The sequence below is a fragment of the Microplitis mediator genome, chromosome 8 (assembly GCF_029852145.1).
Source record: "Microplitis mediator isolate UGA2020A chromosome 8, iyMicMedi2.1, whole genome shotgun sequence".
Classification (NCBI taxonomy): Eukaryota; Metazoa; Arthropoda; class Insecta; order Hymenoptera; family Braconidae; genus Microplitis; species Microplitis mediator.
The window spans coordinates 8,255,151-8,278,692 of record NC_079976.1 but is presented as its reverse complement, the minus strand read 5'-3'; the positions used below and the strand labels follow the sequence as shown (position 1 = coordinate 8,278,692).

General features: G+C 28.4%; 1 protein-coding gene and 1 long non-coding RNA gene across 8 annotated transcripts in view; one reads left to right on the top strand and one right to left on the bottom strand.

Annotated features, from left to right (window-relative positions):
• Window positions 1–23,542, top strand: part of LOC130673341 (E3 ubiquitin-protein ligase MYCBP2) — a 229,073-nt gene that overhangs the window by 46,872 nt on the left and 158,659 nt on the right. The window lies entirely within an intron of this gene.
• Window positions 10,947–11,459, bottom strand: LOC130673346 (uncharacterized). Its single transcript, XR_008990873.1, has 3 exons — window positions 11,358–11,459; window positions 11,140–11,264; window positions 10,947–11,026 (listed from the first exon to the last, which is right to left on the bottom strand). It is a non-coding gene; the product is annotated as an uncharacterized LOC130673346 (long non-coding RNA).

Sequence of the window (23,542 nt, the reverse complement as noted above, 5' to 3'; positions counted from 1 at the left end):
AAGGTTCAATCACTGTTTTATACACGAATTGGTTTTTAATATTTCAATTCTTAATTCGAAAAAAAAAATACGCTTAACTGGCCGATAGAGGAGTCACTTACCTTATAATTTAATATTAATGAATTTATTTAAAATCAAAAAGTAATAAAAATATAATTAAAAATTTTTTTATTTTTAATAACATAAATTTTATGAAAAATATTGTTCATTTCCAAGATACGTGGTCTTGTGAAAAATTTTCGATTAAATTCCGCAAACCGCCCTCTACTTTTTTTTTTTAATTCTTTTTGCGCTGCTTCTTTGTCGGCTGTCTCGCGTTTATTGCTAAGAATTGGTTACGACCTTTGAGAATGCAGCTAAGTAAGATCGTAGCATCCCATATAAGAAAGTATAAAAATATAATAATAATAAATATAAACAACAAGTTAAAAATAAAACTACAAAATAGCTGATAGGTAGTTTGTATGGGGGTGGATAATATTCACGACGCAGAGTTTTTCAAAGTTAGCACTATGATAGAGTAACTAATAACGCAGTTCCTCGTAAGAAACTTTTTAAAGCTCTACAAAGTAGTCAGAGTATGCTTTCAACGACTTTCTTTTTTTTTTTTTTATGTCAGACTTTTTATTTTAAATATTACGTTTTTTTTTCTTCGGAAAATTTTTTTATAATGTAGTCGCGTTTTTGAAAACCTCCATGACCGCTTCCGGATTCGTTGAGAAACACGCCGTAGGAATAACGAGCTGCAAGTAGGATCGATATCGAGCCTTTTCCGTTTTTAAATTAACTTCTTTATAATTCCCATCCTGACGTTCATTTTATTCATATTAAATACGAATGAATAAAATTATTTATAGAAACACTTGATTTAATAGACTTCTTAAGGATTCCATTTTTTAATATATTTTATTTCATTTCAATAATTTTAAATCTTGACGATTTTCATATATATTTTATTTCTTTAATGAGTACATATATATTGACATGAATAATTTATTTAAATATTAAAATTTTTTATAAATGTCAAAATTAAAATGAATCAAAAATTCTAAAGGTAAATGTTTACCTTAATTATGTTTTTAATTATATCCCGGGTCAAAATATGAAAACTTGTGAAATTTTTTTACCATATTTCTGTAGAAACAACGTTTGTACAATGAAAAAACAAACGATTTGTCTCAAATAAACTGGTTTAGTTAGAGCTTTTCTTTAAACATTTATGTATGACAATCGAATATATTTGACCCAGCTAAATATATTACCGATGATTCAAATACTATCATTACTTGCCTCAAACAGATCATTTATTTGTGGTAAAGAGACCGGATTCGCGACAAATAAATGAAACTTTGTCGTTACCAAATATACATTAGAAACATATTGAATTTTTTATAACCTACAAATTTTTTAATGGAAATATCAATATTATTTATCCATTAATTTATAATTCAATGATTTAAAGCTGTTTCGCTAAGTAAAGCCTACGGAAGTATTTAGACCGTAAAAAATTCGCGAACGCGAATTAAATCCCAAGGGAATGAGGAGCGGATGATTTTTTTAAATTAATTTAATTCCCTTGGAGTCAAATCCACTCCGAAGGGAGTTTTTTTTTTATTATAAAATTCAGGATCGGAGTGAATGCGGATTGAAAAAAAATCCACATCACACCCCACAAAAAAACTCTCTATTTACTCCACTTGCGGGGTAATTTTTTTTTAAAACACCAGATCTCTGAATAGCAGAGTGAATTTGGATTGAAATAAAATCCGGCTTCACTCGAAATTTATTCCCCATTTTTTTTACTTTACTAAAATAAATTAAAAATTTAATTACACGGAGAGAAATTTATGGTAACCATTCCTAGTACGTTTATGAAATATAATCCCATACCGTTATGATAATGATTACTTGGAATTATGGGATATAGGCCCATCTTTATGGGAATCGTTCCCATAAGTATAGGAACAATTCCCATAAGTATGGGAACAATTCCCATAAGTATGGGAACAATTCCCATAAGTATGGGAACAATTCCCATCATTAGGGTAATAGTTCCCATATCACATGTGAAAGAATTATGGTAATCGTTCCCATTAAACTATGGTAAACGTTACACGGAAAAAAACGAACTATATAAATTGAGAATGACAAGTAATATAATGATAAAGTGATCAATAAATACCATCATTCTAAATAGTAATTTTTTCGTTTATGATTCAAACGTGAATAATTACAGGATAAGTATGAAAACTTATTGTCTATGTAAGGAAAATTACTATTTGAACTTTAAAAATCGTAACTGATACTTAGAAAATAGACGACACGTATTATAAAATTTACTATTTGAATGTTAAAACTCCCCATATTGACAACCGGGTTCCGGGTTATAATTTCAAATACTAATTTTTAAAGTTTTTTTTTTTCCGTGTACTATAATATATGATAACCATTACCATAATATTATAGTAATGATAACTATAATATATATGGGTGGCGTTCCTACAATCAAAATTTCCAAAAAACCGGTTACCATGCATTATGGTTACCATCCCATAATTAATTTATTTGTAATTGTTACCATAAATTCCTCTCTGTGTACAAATAAAAATAAGTTAAATTTTCCAGTATTATCTATTTTACTTCAGTAAACATTCCATCCAGATATTTTTCCATCAACTCTGAGGAATAATTGTATCTTTTAATGGATACAATTGAAAGTATATTTTTTATTTTATCGATTTGAATTTATACTTTTTATTTTAATTTGTATCCCCAAACCGATTACGTGATTATCGACTTGCAATGATGGTTCCAGGGTGAGAATCGTCGATCCGTGAACACGAGTAACCTCTCTTCCTCTCCAATGAATATTGGGAATTAAAATAGAAGCATTGAGGCCACGTTCACTCGATCATATTTCGAGTGCCCGCCATTTGGCTCTCGCAAAATCACTCTCTCCATATATCTATTTCTCTTTGATTCTCTCACACTCTCTTTCTCTTTGTCTATTTATCGGCACTGTCTCTTTCTCTCCCTCTCTCTTCGCAAACGATTTCCAAATAGCTGATCAATCGGCTACTCGCGAGGTTCAATGCGCCCAATATGACCCAATCGATGCTCATATCCGAGGAATACATTGATCCATAACTGCAAGAGTCCCTTACAAGTGTTTGCTTTCGATCTCTAGTTACCAAAATAATATGTTTCATTTATTTTACACAACTAAAATATGTACATCGCACTTGAAATTATTTCAAATACTCGGGAGTACGAAAAATTTTAAAACGTTTTTTTAAATTACTGATAGCAAAGCTTTTGATATCGATACTAAATGTCATATAGAGTCTGCTTAATTTCAGTGGATTTACATTTGTCATGCATCATTGACGAGATGAGTTAGCCAAGTATTTTTAGGTCAATTCAATACAGACCATTTACAGATTGCTTTTAAATTTTATTTCCCTGTCTGGAATTTAATTCAATATTTTATATTATAATAAATTAAAAAATTTTATTTATTATTTATGGAATAAAAATTCAATATCCTATTTTAGAATAGATAAAAAAACATAAAAGAAATCAGGGCACGGCGACTCACAGAGGGTAAAATGGACGAGCCTCGAAATTTGGTTTAAAAAATTTAGTTGTAGTTCTTTTGTAATTTAGAATTTACTGATATGAAGATTTATGAGCAAAAAAGAGCCGGGTAAAATCAGGCATCTAGAAAACTAAAGAAAGTCGTCATTTTTTATAAAGCGAAAATTTTTGTTTTATAATTTTTGACTGGCTGATATCTTAGACTGTAAAAATCGGAAGTTAATTCGGAACGAACACAGATTTTATTTAAATCCGAATTCACTCCGTCATTTAGAGTTTAAAAAAAAATCCTCCGTCTACGGAGTAAATAGAGAATTTTTTTTTTCAGTGGAGTGATTTTGGATTGATGCGGATTTTTTTTCAATCCACATTCACTCCGATCCAGAATTTTGATGTTGAAATAAATTTCTTCTGAAGGGAATTTCACTCCGAGAGAATTAAATGAATGAAAAATTATCTGCTCCGCATTCACTCCGTGTTTACTCCGCAAATTTTTTACAGTGTATGTAACATTTGCTTATAATTTACATCCACTATTATTTGTGAAGCTTCCCGGGTCGAAAAATTTGATCTGATTTTAGTTTAATTGGACTATTTGATCTGTTTTTAATCTTTTATAAAAATTTTAAGCTGTTTTTGATCTGTTGTTTTAAAAAACAATTGCGTTACCGGCAGACAAAACTAGATAAATTCTTGAACTTTAAGAAATTTTAGTTCTGAAAATTTGCAAGGACTAAACTAGATTAAATCATGGACTTGCAATATTTTTATTTATGGGCAATATTTCTAAAAAATTTATTAAGTTACAGAATTGATTATGTTTTGTTTAAAAATGTGTCTTTTGTTTAAAAATGTCGACAGTTAATGAAAGTTTGACAGCTTTATGTTTTAGTTGTCTTGATTAAATATTTATAGTATTGAATAAAATAACTCTTTAAATGTCAAGAAATTTTCCTTATTTACTGGATAAAATCGAAAATATTTTGGCATTAGAAACCATCAAAATTCTTGTGACACTTTATTCCGGAAGCGCATTAGCATATTTCAAATATCGAGAAAATTAAAATAAATTTATGAATCTATATTATTATTTATACTTGTAAAAAGTCCTGTTTTTGATCTCAAAGCCATTAAAAACAGACTAAAAATTATAGTCAGTAAAGTCTGTTTTTGTCCTTACAAACAATTGAACACAGACCATAAATTATAATAAAATAGTATATTACACACCTAGGGAAGTAAAGTAAGAAATGTCTCAGATCGCATGTAATTGTTGGCCGAGGCGAAGCCGAGGTCAACAAACATGTGATCTGAGGCTTTCTTATTTACTTCCCGAGGAGTGTATACTATTTTTCTCCTCGACGGAGGCGGAAAGCGGCAACTTCGTTTTGCACAGCGGGACGAAAGTTGCACTTTCCGCCCGGAGGTGAGAAAAAGTATGTTTTTAGTCTAAACGCCATTTAAAACAGACTAAATATCATACGAAAATAAGTCTGATATTAGCCTGGATAAGGAATTACGCCCTGATTAAACAGCTGAATTCGACCGAATTAAAAGTTTTAATTCTGTTATATTCTGTCGAATTCTGCAAAACGGAATTTAACTGAATTGAAAATTTGAATTTGAATTAAACAGAATAAAACCGATTTAAAAATTTCAAATTCGTTTTAATTTAGTTTGATTCGGATTCAGAACCAGTAATTGGAGAATTATTTTCGAATTAATCAGAATTAAACCGAATAGAATTATTTAAATTCGTTTTAATTCGGACAAATTCTGGTTTTCCTGCCGAATTAGACAGAATTCATTTTTAAGTTTGGTACCGAATCAACAGAATTTATCTGAATTAAAAATTTAATTCGATCGAAATCAGTTGTTTAATCAGGGCGGGCAAAAACAAATTAAATTCTTATATAAAATAAATACGATTTATAAACTTAAATTCAAGAAAAAACATTTGAATTTATTATTTATTTTAAAACAGATCTAATTTTTTGATCCGCGTTTACTTCAGTTCTTTAAATATATCGTAATTGAAATTATTATCTGGAATGATAACTTTCATTTCTATATTATCTAAAAATAGATAAAAATTTTCACGTGAATACGAAAAATAACGTGAAAAAAGTTCTATTTAAACTTTATAAAACTATCTTATATAATTTTAATATCATTAATTAGTCGGGTATAATAAGCTCAATGGGAATAATATTTTACTTGGCGTAAAAAGTTTTTTAGCTAAAAAAATAAAAAAATGTTTTCTGCTCTAATTCTTTTATAATTATTTTTTTCATAATATATAGAAAAAGTAATAGAGCAGCGAGCACCTATTGCTTGAACCCCTTGTAAGTTTAATTAGTCGTTTTTTAAATTTATTGTTTTAGAAAAAAAACTTTTTATTCAATTAAATATATTCATGATGTAGTTTCGAACCGTTAAATGAAATAATTCACTGAAATAAAAATTTCAAAATGAAATTATAAATTTTCAAAAAATATTAATAATATATTTACATATATTTCAGACCTAATTTCGTGTTATTTAATTTTTAAATAAATTAAAAAATAATTCTAATAGTGTGTAGTTACATTTTGAATAAAACGTCACGATTTGATAAATAAAAATTTTTACTATCATTGAATTTTCAATATTTATCACTAAGTGGTTTAAAAATGGATATAGGGATCACAGTCTTCAAAAATTCATATAAAAAAATTGGTACTATTTTACGTCTTAATCTTTGCAATAAATTTTTTTAGAATTATTCAGGTCTCTTATAAAAAAATAAAATTTTTTTGAGATTGTTAGTCTGTTGGAATTTGATGTAGTCTATATTAGTCTGGAGTAAATATATACGTAGGAGTCGCAACTATAATACTAAGTAAGATAAATTTATCACAACAGACATCAAAATTCGTAACTTTTAAATAGTCAATGAGAAAACATTTAATAAATCATGAACTGAAATATATACAATTTTTGATATTAGTTTCTAATTACCATCATATGTGTAACATAAAAGTATGCCAGCTCCAAATTCAAATTCACTGGAGTCAAAATTTATCTAAGTCCTAAATTCGAAAATTCAAATCTCCGTTCATGAGGTCGGGTACCAAAAAATGAGCAAAAATTTCACAACTGTCTCTGTGGAATGTTCTTGTAGATAAATAACAAGACTTTAAATGGTCATTTGACCGAGATAAATATAAAAGAAAATAATAAAAATGAATAAACGATTAGTACTAAAAATGTTTCATTGAAATTCCAAATAGTTTCGGAAACAATCGAATACCGTATCAACGTCAGTCTGTGTCTGTTCCCTCGAGTTGGTAGATTATGCAGTACGATGCATAAAGTGCATACAAAACGAGTCGCTTGCCTCGTTGCCCGCGAATTCGCGAAATTGCATTCTCGCTGTCGACGTGACGCGGCTTACACAACCGGTAAAGTACTTGAAGACATCGTATACCGTGGCTGTATTTGTATATAGATATATATATAATGTTTGTGTATCCAAGTAAATGTCCCCTAGGACATCTACACATCCACATATGTACACATATGTGTATATATGCATACATATACGTACTTACATACAAACATAAACAAAACTATTACTATAGAGAGATCTTTCCGTTTATTTTATTTTTTTCTCTCGTTTGTTCTCTCATTTTTTCCGTTTTCCCATCTCGTTTTCCTCGTTGTGTCTCGTATGATGCAGCTGATGTTGTATTGTATATTCCTCTGCTACTGCTGTTGCTGAATAACCAAAGAATGATGAAGAAAAATGTACAGAGGCACTCTTGTGCTTTTCCTTTGAGCAATTGCACAAACAGCTAGTAGACTTAAGCATTCTTTCAGTCGAATAATCGAAATGTAAAGCTGAAAAAAAATCATAGAAATTTTCTTTTAATTTTTTATTCATTTTTATTTTATAATTTATTTAATTATTCTGTAAGAAAATTGCCTATTTTTTTTTTATTAAATTGAAAACTGAGTTGAAATTTTTTAGAAATTGTAAATCGGAAAAATTCTGCGGACTTCTATTTTATGTGAATATTTCTTAAATGTTTGCAGAATAGGTTTTAAAAAAATTTATTTTATAATTTTTCAGTTGGTAAAAAATAAAAAAAGAAGAAATTTCAGATGATTTCTTAAGATTTTTCTAACAGCTCAATAATTTTTCCAGAATTTATTCCGAAAAATAAATTTTGAGAAATTTTCGGTCGTTCTTTGTTCTGAAATATTTACGAAAATAAAAAATATTAAAATGCGCCAAATTATTTCAAATTTTAGTGTTTGATGTGAAAAATTTTTTGAGCATTTTCAGATTTTTTTTATACAGATTTAATCAATAATAAATAGCTGATAATCCTAGGGGCGGAGGAGGCAAAGTAGGCCCCTTAAAATTTTCAAATCTTTAAAAAATATGGGAGCAAAGTGGGCTCCGCAAAATTTTCTATACGCTAATAAATTCGGACGGATAATAAGCTTATCGAAATTTCTTATATAATGAGGGCTAAAATAGACCACCATAACTGTTCATTAAATATAATTTATTAACAAAGTTAAAGATAGTAAAATTACAAATTATTTGCAAATATCACACGTGTAAAGAATAAAAAATATCAAATCCGAAAGTTTTTGAAGGGCCCACTTTGCCCCTAATTTTCGATTTTTCAATTTTAATAGACGCAGCATAATGAAGTGAAAATAAGTATCAAGGGTCTAAAAAGAAGTAAACGCGTAATAAAATGAATGATATTATAATTATTTCCCTTAAGGGGCCCACTCTGCCCCCTCTCCCCTAATTTATCTTTTAACAAAAATAATAATTTAAAAAGTAAATTATAATACTTTCGTGATTCAATTCAAATTAAATCGATAAATAGTAAATATTTGTATTTTGCCGCGTCAGTTGAAACGAACTTTGTTAATTGCGAATTTAATATTAACTCTATCAATTACTTACTAAACTTCATTATTAAAATAGTTATACTGCCTTTATAATATTTACCGTGCACTTGAGCTCAAAAATGAATTATTCACCATTTAATTGGTCTGAAAAATTAATTAATTATATCGACCCTCAAATTAATTATTTACTAAAACTTCATAGTAACAAATTCAATTACAATACTTAAATTTTCCCCATACATACATTCTGCAACATCCCTCCCATGTTTATTTAATTACATAATTTATGAAAATAGACATAACATTTTTCACGAATTCTCTAAAAACAATTTAATTAAAATAGTGTTTATTCTGTAGTAACATTTCTCACATTCAAATTATAAAAAAAGCATCATTAGGTTTAAAAAAAAAATAAAATAATAATAAAGGATTAGAGTTCCTTCCATGAGCTTTCCATTGTGCAAAAACTCAGCACCTTGTGTCCTACGAAATATTTATTTTATGTAGTAGTGAGACCCCGGTAGTAACAAGTAAGCAACACAAGTATAAAGGGAAGGAAGGAAGGAAGAACAAGAGCTTAATGCTAATGTGCTTTCCCAGGTGGTTCCGTAGCGCCTTTCAACCTCTACAATAGTCTTCATTCCCTATTTTACTGGGATTCCATACTACCGTACTACCATAAGAGATGTGATGTGATGTGTATTTCACTCTAACCATCGGCTGGCACTATCAGCATTGTATTAAACTTGCATCATCCTCCCAAGTGATAATGCCTCAATAGAAACGGTCCAACGCCTAGTCTAGATACCTTCTTAATCACATATCTATATGTATATTTATTTACCCTACGGAAGTATATATATATACATATATAGTATATAGTATTGACTATCTGTTGAATGATTGTATCGTCAACACAGCATCAAGATCATCATAATAATTATCTACCATAGTAGAGTAGCAATACCAACAGATGGATAGAAAGCCCAATGGCTATTGGAAGTACTCAGGATCGTTGGATTTCAGGTAAATGTAATGTACTTGAACGGAAATGGGCGTTGATAGACTGCCCGAGGGATATTAACGTATCATTATAGGACTTAGGGCTAGTCTAGGGACCAGAAGGCACTTGGAGCAAGTGAAGGGTTGAAGGCTACCATCATCATCGTCATCATCATCATTATCAGCATCAGAAATACCCAGGAGACATGAAGATGTGGCATGATGTTGTAGCTTGTCACGCTACACGACACACGCCTAGTGTTGTAATAAGACAATGTCGTTGTAATTACACGAGTTAAAGGGCTGGTTTGTTATATTCTGTTAATCAAGATTTTAGATGACAATACATCGCAAAACTAACAACCAGATGCGACTCATTTTAAGTCTTAATTTAGCACAATGCCAAATTTGCTGATTTAATTTATCAGAGATCAAGTAAAGCTCTTTATTCTAAATTCATTAAGGGATATCTTATTTAATGAAATTTCGAAAAGTCAAATACTCTAATTATTTAACCAAAGGGTCTGACTTTATAACTATTTTCATTTTGACTCGAACACAAAAAACAATTTTTTTGGCGCGATAAAAATTTTGCATTATGAATTGGAGACAAAAATTTTCTATGATGCTGAAGTCAGCTGACGTCTAATAATTTTTGAATCTTTTTAGAAACGGTAAATTATAGAAAAAAAAAATATTTCAAAAAATTGCACCTGTAGTTTTTAAAATTTTCTACATGTGTATATTTTTATTTTTTATTTTTTTTTGTAATTTATTTCTTGAAACATAATCCGAAAATTGTTAATTGTCTGCTAACTTCAGGATCATAGGATTTTTTCTATTTTCATATTATTTAATTTATGATTAATGAGAAGAAAAAAGGGTACAATTTTATGTTAATAATTGTTTGTATTTTTTTTATGTTCTAGGTAAGTGAAAACTTCTATTCAATTGAAAAATTTCATTCGATTCGAGTTGCAATGATCAGTAAGTTTGTAAAATTTTTTTATTTTGATGGTTAATTGAAAAATTCAAAATTTAATATTTTGGAGATAAAGGTCTTGGTAGAAGTATTGAGTACCGATCACTTCTGATCTATATCTAGCTCTATTCATTCTTACTGGAAGTAAAATGTCGATAGAGCAGATAAAAATACTGAAAGAAAATAAATCAGCCTCTACTCAAACTAGTGAAAAGTCTAATGTTACACTGATAGAAGGATTTTTTTGTATTTAAAAAGATTTGTTAATATTTAATAAATAATTTATTAGAGGATAGGTCCTTAACAAATATTTATTAACAGTTAATAAATCATTTATTAGTAGCGATTTTTTTGTGCTAACCAAATATTTATTACTATTTAACAAATGATTTATTAACATATATAAAATGATTTATTAATATTTAATAAATCATTTATTAGTATTTATACACTGGATTATTAATATTTAAAAAATTCCTCTTATTATTTTTAGAAAAGTTTTACATTAATCTTCTCGTGATGGGAAATCTGTAAATAAAATAAAATTATTTATCAATAATAAAATTATTTGAAATAATTTTTTGAGAATAATGAATTGAATTTAAAAAAATAAATAGTTGTAAAATAAAAAAGAAACCTACTCATTCATTATATTTTTTATTTAAACGAAGTCGTAAACAAACACTAGGGATTATTTCTTTTTGGGCCTCTTCTCGAGTTTTAGTAAGGAATTCACCAAGGATTTCAAAGTCAGTTATATGGTTTACTAGAGTGGGAATACAAAAGTAAATTCATAAATTTAGTGTTAATTTTAGAAACGGAATATAAAAAATAAAATAGGATATAACTGTCAACTTACCACAAAAAATCGAGTATAACTCACTTAAATCCCACGATTGTAGCAAAGCTTCCATTTTATTAATTGTTTTCCACAAAGTATAAAATAATAAGCAACTTATCGTATGAAAATCATGTATTTGCATATATATTTTTTTACAACTACGCGTTAAGTATAGCCATCTATTAACACCGACCACCAACAAAATATTTTTTAACTATTAACAAATCTTATTTGGTGGAAATAAATATTTTTTTCAATATATTAAAGCTTCTTAATAGTTACAAAAATTTTGTTCTCATAAAAAATAGATTTTGTTAATACTAACGAATATTGTTAATAGTAAAAAAATATTTTTTCCACCCAAAAAAATATCTGAAAAAGATTTTAATAAATTGATTTATTAAATACAAACAAATCCTTCTATCAGTGTATGTCGGACTTTGAAAATACTAGAAATTTGAAAAATACTCTAGTAGATCTTTCGTGTCTCTAAATTTCTCAGTATAAAATCGCCCACATAACAATCGTTTGAGTCTAGGTCAGCGTCATCTAGATGCTAAACCAAAAGACAGCAATCTCTCGTTTCCTGAATTATTCAAAAAATTAATCTAAATTATTTAAGTTAATTAAATTATTTAAATAATTCGAGAGATCTAAGAGATGCTCACTTGGTTTAGCACCTAGATGACACTGCCCTAGACTTGAATACACGTCAATAATTATTCTTACATCCTAGTACTGTTTTAATTGAAAAAAGGCCATTCGGCATCCGAAATGGACTTTGTTAATTTTCTACACATGCATATTTTTAGTTATTTTTTTTGTAACTGGTTTGTTGGAAGGAAAATCCGAAAATTGCTAATTGTCTTCTAACTTCAAGATCGTAAATTTTCTTAGGACTGGAAAAAATTTCTTGACGCAATAATTTTTTTCTCCCCCCAAAAAATCGTTTTTTTCTGTGTATATATTAAACATATAACTTTTTGGATGAAAAGTTATTCAGGTTCTTTTTAAAATATCACAACTTCTATATTTTGACATTAACTTGCATACACGAATGGAATAGAATATCGTGAATTGATAAACTAAAATGTCGAAACGTAATGTAAGGTCTGGTTATGCATCTTGAGTGCTTTTGGGAACCAAGTAGTAATTTTAAGGCGTGTAGTTGTCACCAAGACTTGTCTACATTATACTTGTCTAGTTATGGAAATGTATGTGAAAGTTGTTGCCGTGTAAGTGTAAGTATATTTAGTAGAGTGGGTGTGTGGCATTACAGGATAATTCAGAAAGTTGGGTGCCTGCAGGGTATAAGGATGCTGTGAGGTAGGGCGTTCTACTGCTTAAGCATTTGCTGGAGTGAGAGAGAAAGTGCAAGTGACACTAGTGTAAGGGTGCTAGACTACTAGGAAATTTGCATCTACACGAGGCAGTACGTAATGGAATTAAAACGAGGTGGCGTTCGGGTAATTAGCTTGCTGTGGAACAACGTGCAATCGGAACGGACACGCACACGTGTAACTTCCCTAAATGCTAATTTCAAATATATATTTATATATACGTCTGTATACGCATATACAAATGCATTTTTTTACATAAATATAAGACCGACATAATACGAAAAAAAAAATTTAAACAAATGGGTGACAAAATTTTTTATCGTAATTTCCGTTGATTATTTAATTGGTTTTGGACCCTAATTGATTTAATTAACGACTCGAGTCAATGATGGCAATAATAAACCCATACAATGATCGCGAATTTATGAAGAGTTTCCGATACTGGTTCAGTGGATGATCGATATATCCGAGTTTTTATTGGCTGAATGAAATTGGATCTATTGTTCTGTTAATGTGAAGACAATTTTACTCTGACAGGCGAAAGTTACTTGCTGTTAAAAATTTTCCGCGAAATTCAAAGCAGAGTACTTGATATTGAGGAGTCGAAATCAGACAGAAATATGAAATATAAAAGACATTAAAAATATGTGAAGCCAAACCGTTCGTAAAGTGATTGGCAAAGAGCTTAAAATGGTATAGAAATATAAATAATTGACACAGCAATATACATTAAAGTAAATTATATATATAAAGCAACACGTGCGCGAAATATGTACACTAGTATCATTATAAATTAACTTACTTGTGTACTTTGTTTTTACAAGACTTTGAATTTCCAAATCATAAATGTCATAAAAATTAAAATCGTAGCGTATTTGTGTAAGAAAAATTCCATTTCAGAGGATTCTGAAAGGTTCGAGGTGTAGAACTTCTAAATTTGAGCTTCAAGTTGAACTTTTAGGATATTAATAGTAAAAAATTTATCAGTTGATTTAGAACTTTATGTAGACGAATTTTCAGCCAAATAATAATATTTTGGAAACATAATTCTTGAAACGTATGTTTACCGAATTTTTCCCTGGTTCAGAATAAATAAATTATCAAAACCTAGAGTAGAAGTACCATTTGTGGCCACTGCTCCATTTTTGGGCATTTAATACTTTATTTTGATTAATAAAAAAGTATAAAATGAAATTTCCCTTTTAATAGTGGGATAAAATTATCATTGAACATATTTGTAAAAATAAATTATGTCATTGTGTGTTTCACAAATTATTTTATTTAAATTTTTCAAGTGTCCAAAACTGGCACTGAGGTGACCAAAAACGGAACCCTTGCCCTACTTAAAGTTTTTATAAAAAAAAGTTACTACTGTATTTTTAAAATTTTGAAATCGAAATCCAACTCAATATTTTGATTGGTAACCTCTTAAGATCTTATATTGTTTGATAGTCACATTAAGGCCAGTTTTGGACACTTGAAAAATTTTAATAAAATAGTTTATAGAAAACGTGATGACATAATTAATTTTAAAAATGTGTACGAAGATACTTTTATCAAGCTGTAACAATAGAAATTTTATTTTATACTTCTTCATTAATTAAAGTAAAGTATTGAATGTCCCTAAATGGAGCAGTGGCCACAAATAATACTTCTACCCTATATTTTTATTAAAATTTATGCTTTAATTTTTTAAATTACGTCAACAAATCGATATTTATGGAAAATTAATAAATTTTATTAGATTCCCATGACAATTATTTTTGAAAATTAAACCCAATTTTTGGCTACAATATAAAAAAAATATTTTGGTCAAAATAAATTAAATTTTCAAATTTTAATTTTTAATAATTTAAAAAATTCATAAAAAATAAATAAATTTTCTATCATAATTTAAATACACATTTTATTATTATTATTATTTTTCATACGTAGATGCAAATTCAAAGGCCGTGCGATAATATATCGAAAGTATGCTTCCATAATTTTAATTAAAAAAAAAAAAAATTATTTAACTAAAAGCAAACGGTTGTAATAAATTGCATGTTTGACTACTCCTTTAATTTGTTCTAATTAAACTGAAAAAAATTCCTTAGAGTATATTATGATTTTATAAGTATTTTTTCTTCAAGTTGTACACAAAAACGTTAGAGAAAAAAATTAACTATTTTCTTTGCTTATAAAACATAGAAGTTAATTAATTTTTTTTTAAAACCAAGTAAATATTTTTAATGAGAGAAATAACGGAACATTTTACAAAGAAAAATTTAACTCATGATCAAAGTCATACTTGAGACTAACTAAAATAAAATTTGTTTATTTAATGTTTTGTTTGCTGTGCAATTAAAATTAATAATTATTTTAATAGGCAATTAGGAATGCTTTTAAATAATTATTGACTGTGTGATAAATTTTATTTACGATGATTAATAGATAAACAGCACGTGCATCGAGAGACAGAAAATAAAGCTGCTGGATGACATGTAAATTTATTTATCAATTATTGTACAAAGTGAAATTCGTTTATAATTTTTTATTTATGCTAATCAATTTTTTTTTACTTAATTATAATTCACTAAAAATATTTTCGGTCATCATTATTTTTTATTTTTTATTTAAAATAATAAAATTTATTTTTTTTAATCGTGGAAAAAACTTTTACTCTTGCAAATAATAAGAAAACTGTCGGAAGAAAAATTGATTTTTCTACTGATTATCCAATTTATTATTAAAATAGTCAGATAAATTTATCCAATCAGCAAATCACTAATTAAAAATAGTTGTGATTAATTAAAGTAAAAAATTTAAATAAAATACAATTGATCGTTAAAACTACAAGCTCAAAAAAATCTTGAAAATTAAATTGAAAAGTGCCGCAATTGCAACTAAAAATTTAAATTTCTTTAATTATTAATTACTTTTGTAGTTTTTATTACAAAAATTTTTATTTAACTTTTCAATTATTAATTTAATTTCTTTTTATCGTTAATTATTCTAATTTTTTAAATATTTTCACACTCAGTTTTTTTTAAATATCCCGCTTTTTTTATTAGATGTCTCTTTTTTTAAATCGACTGTTACACTAGTGCTGCCGCCAGTAGTTGATAGTGAAAATCAAAAATAAATAATAGTGATAATCATTTCGAAATGGCAGCCAAATTTTCATTGAATTATCGGTTTTTAAATTTCTATTAATTGCAATCAAACCAAATAAATTTTGACAGTGATTTTCAATGAAGTCTGTGATCAAGAAATTACTGCTCATAGAATAAAAATTAAATCAGTGACCTGTTTTTTTTCGCGAGTTATCAGGGTCGCGAGCATCCATTCAATTGACGTCCAAGTTTTTTTGGACTACCTCAATTTTTTAAAAATATCATATGTAGAAATCAACTCAAAGTCTTATCAGAATTGTCGCTCCATAAATTTTCTTTACGAGGATATAAGTTTCAATTTATCGTAGTGCACTATAAAAAACGTAGAAATGATCGAACGTAAGTAAAGTACTCGAAAATTTTCGACCGTCTACAGATCAAATTTAAAAATTTCACGCCCCAAGTGTGCAATTATTTTAAATAAACTTACCTCAGCAATATTTTACCTTGACATTAAAAATACAAATTTATAAAACCGACAAATCAAATCCGAGCTGTGAGCGTCGATTCAAATTAAAATTTTTTTTTTCATTAACAACTTTGGCTCTTATTTATTTATTTTTCGACAATATTTAAACACTTGATTTAATTACTTTCAATACATCAAGTAATAGCAATTTACTACGTAGAATTAGAGTCAACTAAAGAGACATACAGTTAGTACTCTATTGCATGTTTACACAAACTTGACGAGTTGTTAAGCAACATCGTGAGTAACAGCAGCACAGTATGTTTACGTGGTCTCTTAAATTGACTCGTCCTCAACCCTTAACTTGACATCACTTTGAAAATTTACTTACGTTTGTTTATCTATACAAGTGTTTATCTATTTATTTAAATCAATAAGTTATTTACAAACTTTGAAAAAAATATATAATCTTTATTAAAACTAAAAAAAATCCCATGAAAAAAAATCATCCTACAAAAATTTATTTAGTTTCTCCCCTTTTTGCGATAAGCTTCTTATAGAGGAGGACAAATGCGCAGTTGGAGTTGGAAAAATTGGTTGGAAATTGTTGGGAATCCGTTTCGATTTGTGATACGGGAATTTATTGAGCGCCGAGGGTGAAAGTAACAGGGTGTGATCTAACTTAGATTCACTGGTGGTGGAAATTTTTATGGGAGTGTGTGCGTGTGTACAAGTAGACTGTATACATACATACATTCATACATAACAACTACAGTCTATATAATAGTCGAGAGTATAACTATTATCCATTCCTTTTATTTCCTTTTCCATCCACCCATTCATCCCACTAGTATATCGTCCAGTGGTCAACCGTTTGGCCAGTACAGTGACAAAAGGCGACTTTGGCTCGGTATCTATACTGTTTAGTTGTAGACTTCAGAGAGACACTGGATTAAAGTGAAAGGGAAACGATGAGTAAAGAAGGGTAGATCGTATTGACTTCCGTTGTGGGAAATTGCCAAAAGTCCTATGTACAACTTTAAATTCTCCCTCATATCACTCCAAGCGTTTAATCTGCCAAAAACGTTTCAAGTTTTTTTTTTTTACTTTCATTTAGTTTATTTTCTCTCTTCTTCTTTTCTCTTCTCTTCCCTTGTCTTTTATTTTTATTTTTGTTTTTATTTATTTTTACAAAGTGTGAGTTTGGAGTTGAAGTCCAAAAGAGAATGCGGTACTAACGGTACGGGGGATCACGGACGATTGTCGGGTGTCTGAATTGGTTTGGGAATAAATAATCTTGGTGTTTACACTTGTCTGTCTGTCTGTCTGCTTGGCTGTCTGTCTGTTCTCTATACTTTTGTTAAAATAAATAATGGCACCCACATTGCTTGACACTGTACTTGTAAACTGTTAACGTGTGAATGGATATATTATACATTTATTTATTTGTTTGCATTTGAGATTCCGTGGAGTTTAAATTGAACAAAATATAATTAGTAGAAGTGGAGGTACAAAAAATAAAAATAAATAAAAAAGGGGGATTGGGAAAATAGATAATTGAATGAAGTTAATTGTATTGAATTAGCATTTATTCATTAAGTAATTACTTAGATAAACTTTCTAACGATGAGGAGGAGAATATCGTTAGTGATTGAACTCTCGATTATATGAGAACTAAATTTCCTGCCTTCTCATCGCTTCTGGGCTTCACGTTTACCAACCCTTTGCGGCATTAATTGTCCCCCTTGGCGGACCTCCCCGCAAAGACCAACTTTACTAGGATATTCGACGAATTAACTTTGACCAGAGAACAGCCAATTATGACATAGGATAGAATGAAAACCCAGAGGAATTATTTTGAGTTGAGGTAGGATATTCTGTGTGTATAGAAATAGACGGTTATGTTGATTTTCATTTGAATTTATGATTTTATCAAAAGTTGATACCACAAGTTACACCGGAAATTCATTTTTTTTAAAACTTTTATAATTATTGTTTTATCAATTATGTAGTCTATATTATTATGAAAATGAGGAAAATTTTTTTATGACAGCAATATCTTCAACAATTGACATGAGAGAAATATCGGAAGGTCGATTTCACTTTGGAATAAATTTGAATTTTTTGGATTCGAACTTTTAAAAAATCTTGAATTTTTTTTCTAATAGTTGAGTCATTACTTCTCCGTGTAGAAAAAAAAGGTCGAATAGTCTAACTTTGAAATTTGAGCCAAATTTGAACTTTTTCAAAATTTTCATACCGATAACTATCGAAAATTATTTGAAAAAAATTTGGAAAATCCAAAAGTGCACGCCTCGAAAGCTCATGTTATGTTTTTTTTTAAAAGTTAAATTTCGAATAAAATTGAATATCCCGTTCTTTTCCCATAGAAATTTCCATGGTAAATATACGGTAATAAAAGTAAAAAAAAAAGTAAATAAGGAGAACATTCCTAATGAAAAATGGCGGCAGTGTGTGTTTGTTTACATGTAAGATTGCCGGTTTTAACCGTAATGATTTATTTTTAAAAAAACGAGAAGGCCTACAGTAGTGATTTTCGAAAGGAACCTTCTTTGCTTATTTCTGAAAATTTTGAAAAAAAAATTAAGTAGTTTCGTCAAGTCGTTTTCGAGATATCCGTACCACGCCGTTTTTTTTAACCACAGACTAATGGACGTCCACGATAAATTTTTTTTAATGAACTTTTTTTTATATTAATACATATTAGACAAATTAAAAAAAGTATCAGGATTATTTATTAGTGTTTCAGCTTTATATTGATGTGTTTTTCATAATGTGTAAGAGTAATAGAAAAAAAATATATGCACTTTAATGAGTGGAAATCGTGTGACCTTGACAGGTCGGTTATAAAGCACAACCTCTCCGCTTCGCTTCCGAGGCGTGCAAAATCAGAAATTCTATTTCTGTGACTTAAGTCTGATTTTTACTCTTATTCAAAAAAAATTTTAGAAAATCAACAATTTCGAAATTTTATGCCGATTGGTATAAAATAAGTATAATTTTTGGAAATTCCATATTTTGTTCATTTTTATATGCTTTTTGGGATTGAGGTTTTATGAAAGTTTGACAAAAGTTAAATGTCTGAAATTTCAAAATTCGACTAGTAGAATTTTTTTCGGTTTTTTTTTTACACGAGTGTTTTACACTTTAACATTTATGGGCGAATTTGTTTGATAAATTACATTACAATAATAATCACGGCAAAAAAATATCACCCCCATTTTCGTAGAGTATCCGTCTGAAAATTTTCGTTATTACAAGAATACACTAGTATAGAATTAACGTTGAATAATTTTCATATAAAGAATAGCAATAGTATATTACACATCTAGGGAGAATATAAAGACATAACAACCCGCGTGTCGATTTAAAAGTACGCAGATTCAAATGTTCTACTTTACTCTGTGATGTACTTAGAAGTGTGTGAATAATTTGAAGGTATGAATTATTCGTGGCAAATAAAATAATTCAAATAGTTTGAATAATTTGAAAATTTATTAGTAACATGCAAACTCACAAATACTCCAAATTTTTGAATAACTTTTTTTAAATATTGAATTCAAAAAGTATCAAATAAATTTAGCAGTCATAGTGACTGAGTATTGTCAATATCTAAAAGTAATTAAAAAGTTATTTATTTAAATTCAAATCTAAAACTTTGACTTTATAAATTAAAACAATGGATTATAAAAGATTTCTGTTCCTCATTAAATTAATAACTTTAAATACCGGATATAAATGTAATAAATTATTAACTTATTAGTAATAAGTTATTACCATCATAAATTAAAATATAATAACCAAATTAAATATGAAATATTGAAGTTTTAATGTAAGCTCATTAAGAATTAAAATCGAAATTTTTGTTTTAATAATTTACGAGAGCTGAAAATTCATAAAATGATTTTTAAAAAAATTTTAATTGATTTACTGTAATTTCCTTTGTTGTAAAAATTTTTCGACGGGATTTATACGTCTTATGTTGGGTATAAATGCAAAAGTTATTTTTCTCTGAAGACGAAAAAGGAAATAATTAAAGGCTCTTGGTGAATCCTCCGGACACGCGATGGCAGGGCAATATCGCGCTTCGCAAGTCTAATTCAGAAATGCGATTACGTTAGAACCAACCTCGGATGGCTGCGTCAGTGGGATCTCGAGTTTAAGTATACACATTTATATATATATGTATATATATCTATATATTTATATAATATATATGTATCATACTGAACAAGAGAATGATAAAGAAGAGGAAGTTAAAGTACCAAAGATATTTCAAACCACATTCTCCATGTCACTGACTTCACTTTACCATTTTCATATCAAATACATATATTTTATATCCATTTCATAAGTCATATTTTTTATTCCATTATTTCTATTGTTTGAAAAATATCATATAATTTTATTTTAATAAAATCAATTTAACTTTTAATTGAAAATAAAACTTTAAATAACAATTAAATATTTTATTAAAATATACATATATATATATACATATGTGGAATCTAAACTCGAAAATGATACTCTTTGTATAAAATAATATTTATCTTGTAAAGTCAACACTAGGTGGCGAATGTCACTAATCTTTTTCCAGACAGGAATATATTATAAAGTTGTATTAATAACTATGTATTAGCATTAGCTATGTATTAAAATTAGCAATTCGGATATTTGAGTTGGCTTGAGTTTAATTTGGACGAATAAAATATTAACATTTAGATGAATCGTATATTATTTCAAACTGCTTCTCATTGAATCGTTCTGATTTGATGGAAATTTATACTCAAGTATTTATAACATCTTTTGATATCAAGTAGTCAAAAAGCTTATATTTAATCACAAGATATATTACAGTAATTATTTAGCACAAACGGTTGGGAGGGGGGGGGGGTATTTGTAATGAAAACGTAATTTCATCACAAACTTTTAAAAATTAAATTGAATTATTTAAATAAAAATCGGTCTATCGGTTGACCCTGCGGGCCAGCCCCGAAACTTCTCGCTATTTTCGAGCTCCTTGAGCTCGAAAATATTGTTGTAAGATATTTTCAAGCTCTTCGAGCTCGAAAATAATTTTGTATGCTGTTGTTTTAGAAAAAAAACGTTTTTTAAGCTGCGTCGAATGCCACCTTGGAGATCAAAATCGGTTGATCCGTTCAAAAGTTACATAATATTTACATACGTACGTACGTACATACATGCATACATACATACACTCGGACGTCATCTTGAAATTAGTCAGAATAGCTTCCTAGAACCTTATAACGTCAAGATCTCTTAGAAATTCGATTTTCGAAAATCGGACCGAAACCAATAACTTCCCGAATTTTTGAAAATTTCCAATTTTCTTAGCAGGAAGTTAAAAATATCCAAGACCGATTTCAGATTTTTAATTTTTTTGAAAGAATTTTGAGTGACTCAAATCGTTACATGACGCGTAAGTTTTCAAAACAGTTTCTCAAAAAAAAAATTTCTAACTTCTCATTTTTCTCCCTATAATTTGAATATATAAAAAAATTCCCCCCTTTTCTTTCTCCTGTACATCTCTTTTGCACAAAAAAAGTTTTGTACAAAATTTTTTTTCTTCTCTTTCATTTAAATCTATCATACTTTTCGAAACTCATTACAGCGTGTAAGAAGCTCAGCTTTAAATTTAAAATCTCTCAGTTTTATCAATGAGCTTGAAAAAAAAAAAAGTAAATTTTATTTTTCAAAGAATTAATAATAACTACTTATATATTGCACGAAAAAATAAACAATAAATTAATAGTCTCGTTTTTTTGAACAAGCGTATTTAAATTTTCTTAAACATAGATACATATATACATGTAAATTGACAAATTTATTGTATTATTGTATGCATATATATACAAGCAATGTAATTTAACATTTACGTCGGTACAGACAACGATAAGCCATCGCATTATCTGGCAGTAGGGCACCCAAGGCTATATGTGATGGCTATGGTCGAGAATGTGGGACATTCCGTTAATCGAATATGTCGCCAAGCGGTAAACTCTATACCCAGATGTGTGCATGGTTCATCTTAACTTGCTGTCAGATAATAAACTTGACAGATATTGAACTTCAATATTATTCGATATCAAAGATAAAACATTCAATATGTCCTATATACATATTTTTTTCCAACATTTGATGGTTTAAAAAAAATAAACATATGAAAAAAAAAAAAAAAAAAAAAAATGGAATGAAAACTTTATCGCTTTACGTCGACTTGTTTTCTACATCTTTTTTTGGTACTTTTATACTTTTGCTGTACATGTTGAGTGAATTTCCATTCTCTGTAAGTTTCATTTTACTCTTGAAAGTTTTCTCGTTGGCAGAGGACGCGTGTCTGATAAGAGGGAAAGAGAGAGAGAGAAAAAGAGGAAAAGAGAGTGAATTGAGTGAAACTCTTGGTGGATGTCGAGGATTATAAAGTACATAAGAAGATATATTAACTTAATAATATCCTTGTAATCCGTATTTATTTCAATTTTAAAATCGTTTATAAATTTAATTACAATGATATTTACAACACTGAAAAAAGCGGTGTTAAAATGAACAGACCGGTGTAGCGTTGCTACTTAGTGGTGTTATACAAATGGTGTTAAAACGGTCTATATAAGAAGTAAATTAACTCCAATCCGAGTATGATGGTGCACTCAGAAAAATAAATAATAGGAATTACTATCTAGTTATGGTAAAATTTTTGACCATCAATCCGACAGTAGTGAATATTTTCTAGATGATTGTATAAATCATCTAGATTGTCACATTCACCATATTTGTAATAATTGTTACAATCCTGTATGTTAACTAGAGTTAATTATTATTATTATTCTAAATAGTTATATTTATAATCCAGATGGTAACAGTTACCATCAGAAATTATAATTGTTACCATCCTGATAGTAACTGTTACGAAATTTATTGCAGAAGTTATCATCCAATGATTATTAATTCTATTCAAAAAAATTATGACACTAACTCTTTTTGGACTGAAAAACGTTCCAATCATTCTAGATGGTTGGAAATAAAAATTTAGCTTGATAAACACAATTACTTAATTTTCTAAGCGTGTAAATACAAGTGTTTCAAGATCTATATACAGGACAGAAAAATAATATTTCGTGAAAATTACGAAATTATCGTTAATTGAAATGAAAACAATTTCTTACCTATAAAATAATCAATGTCACTTTTATTAAACTGAACAAATTGCATTCATTTTTGATCATTTGTCAAATTAAGTATTTAGGAACAGTATTATAA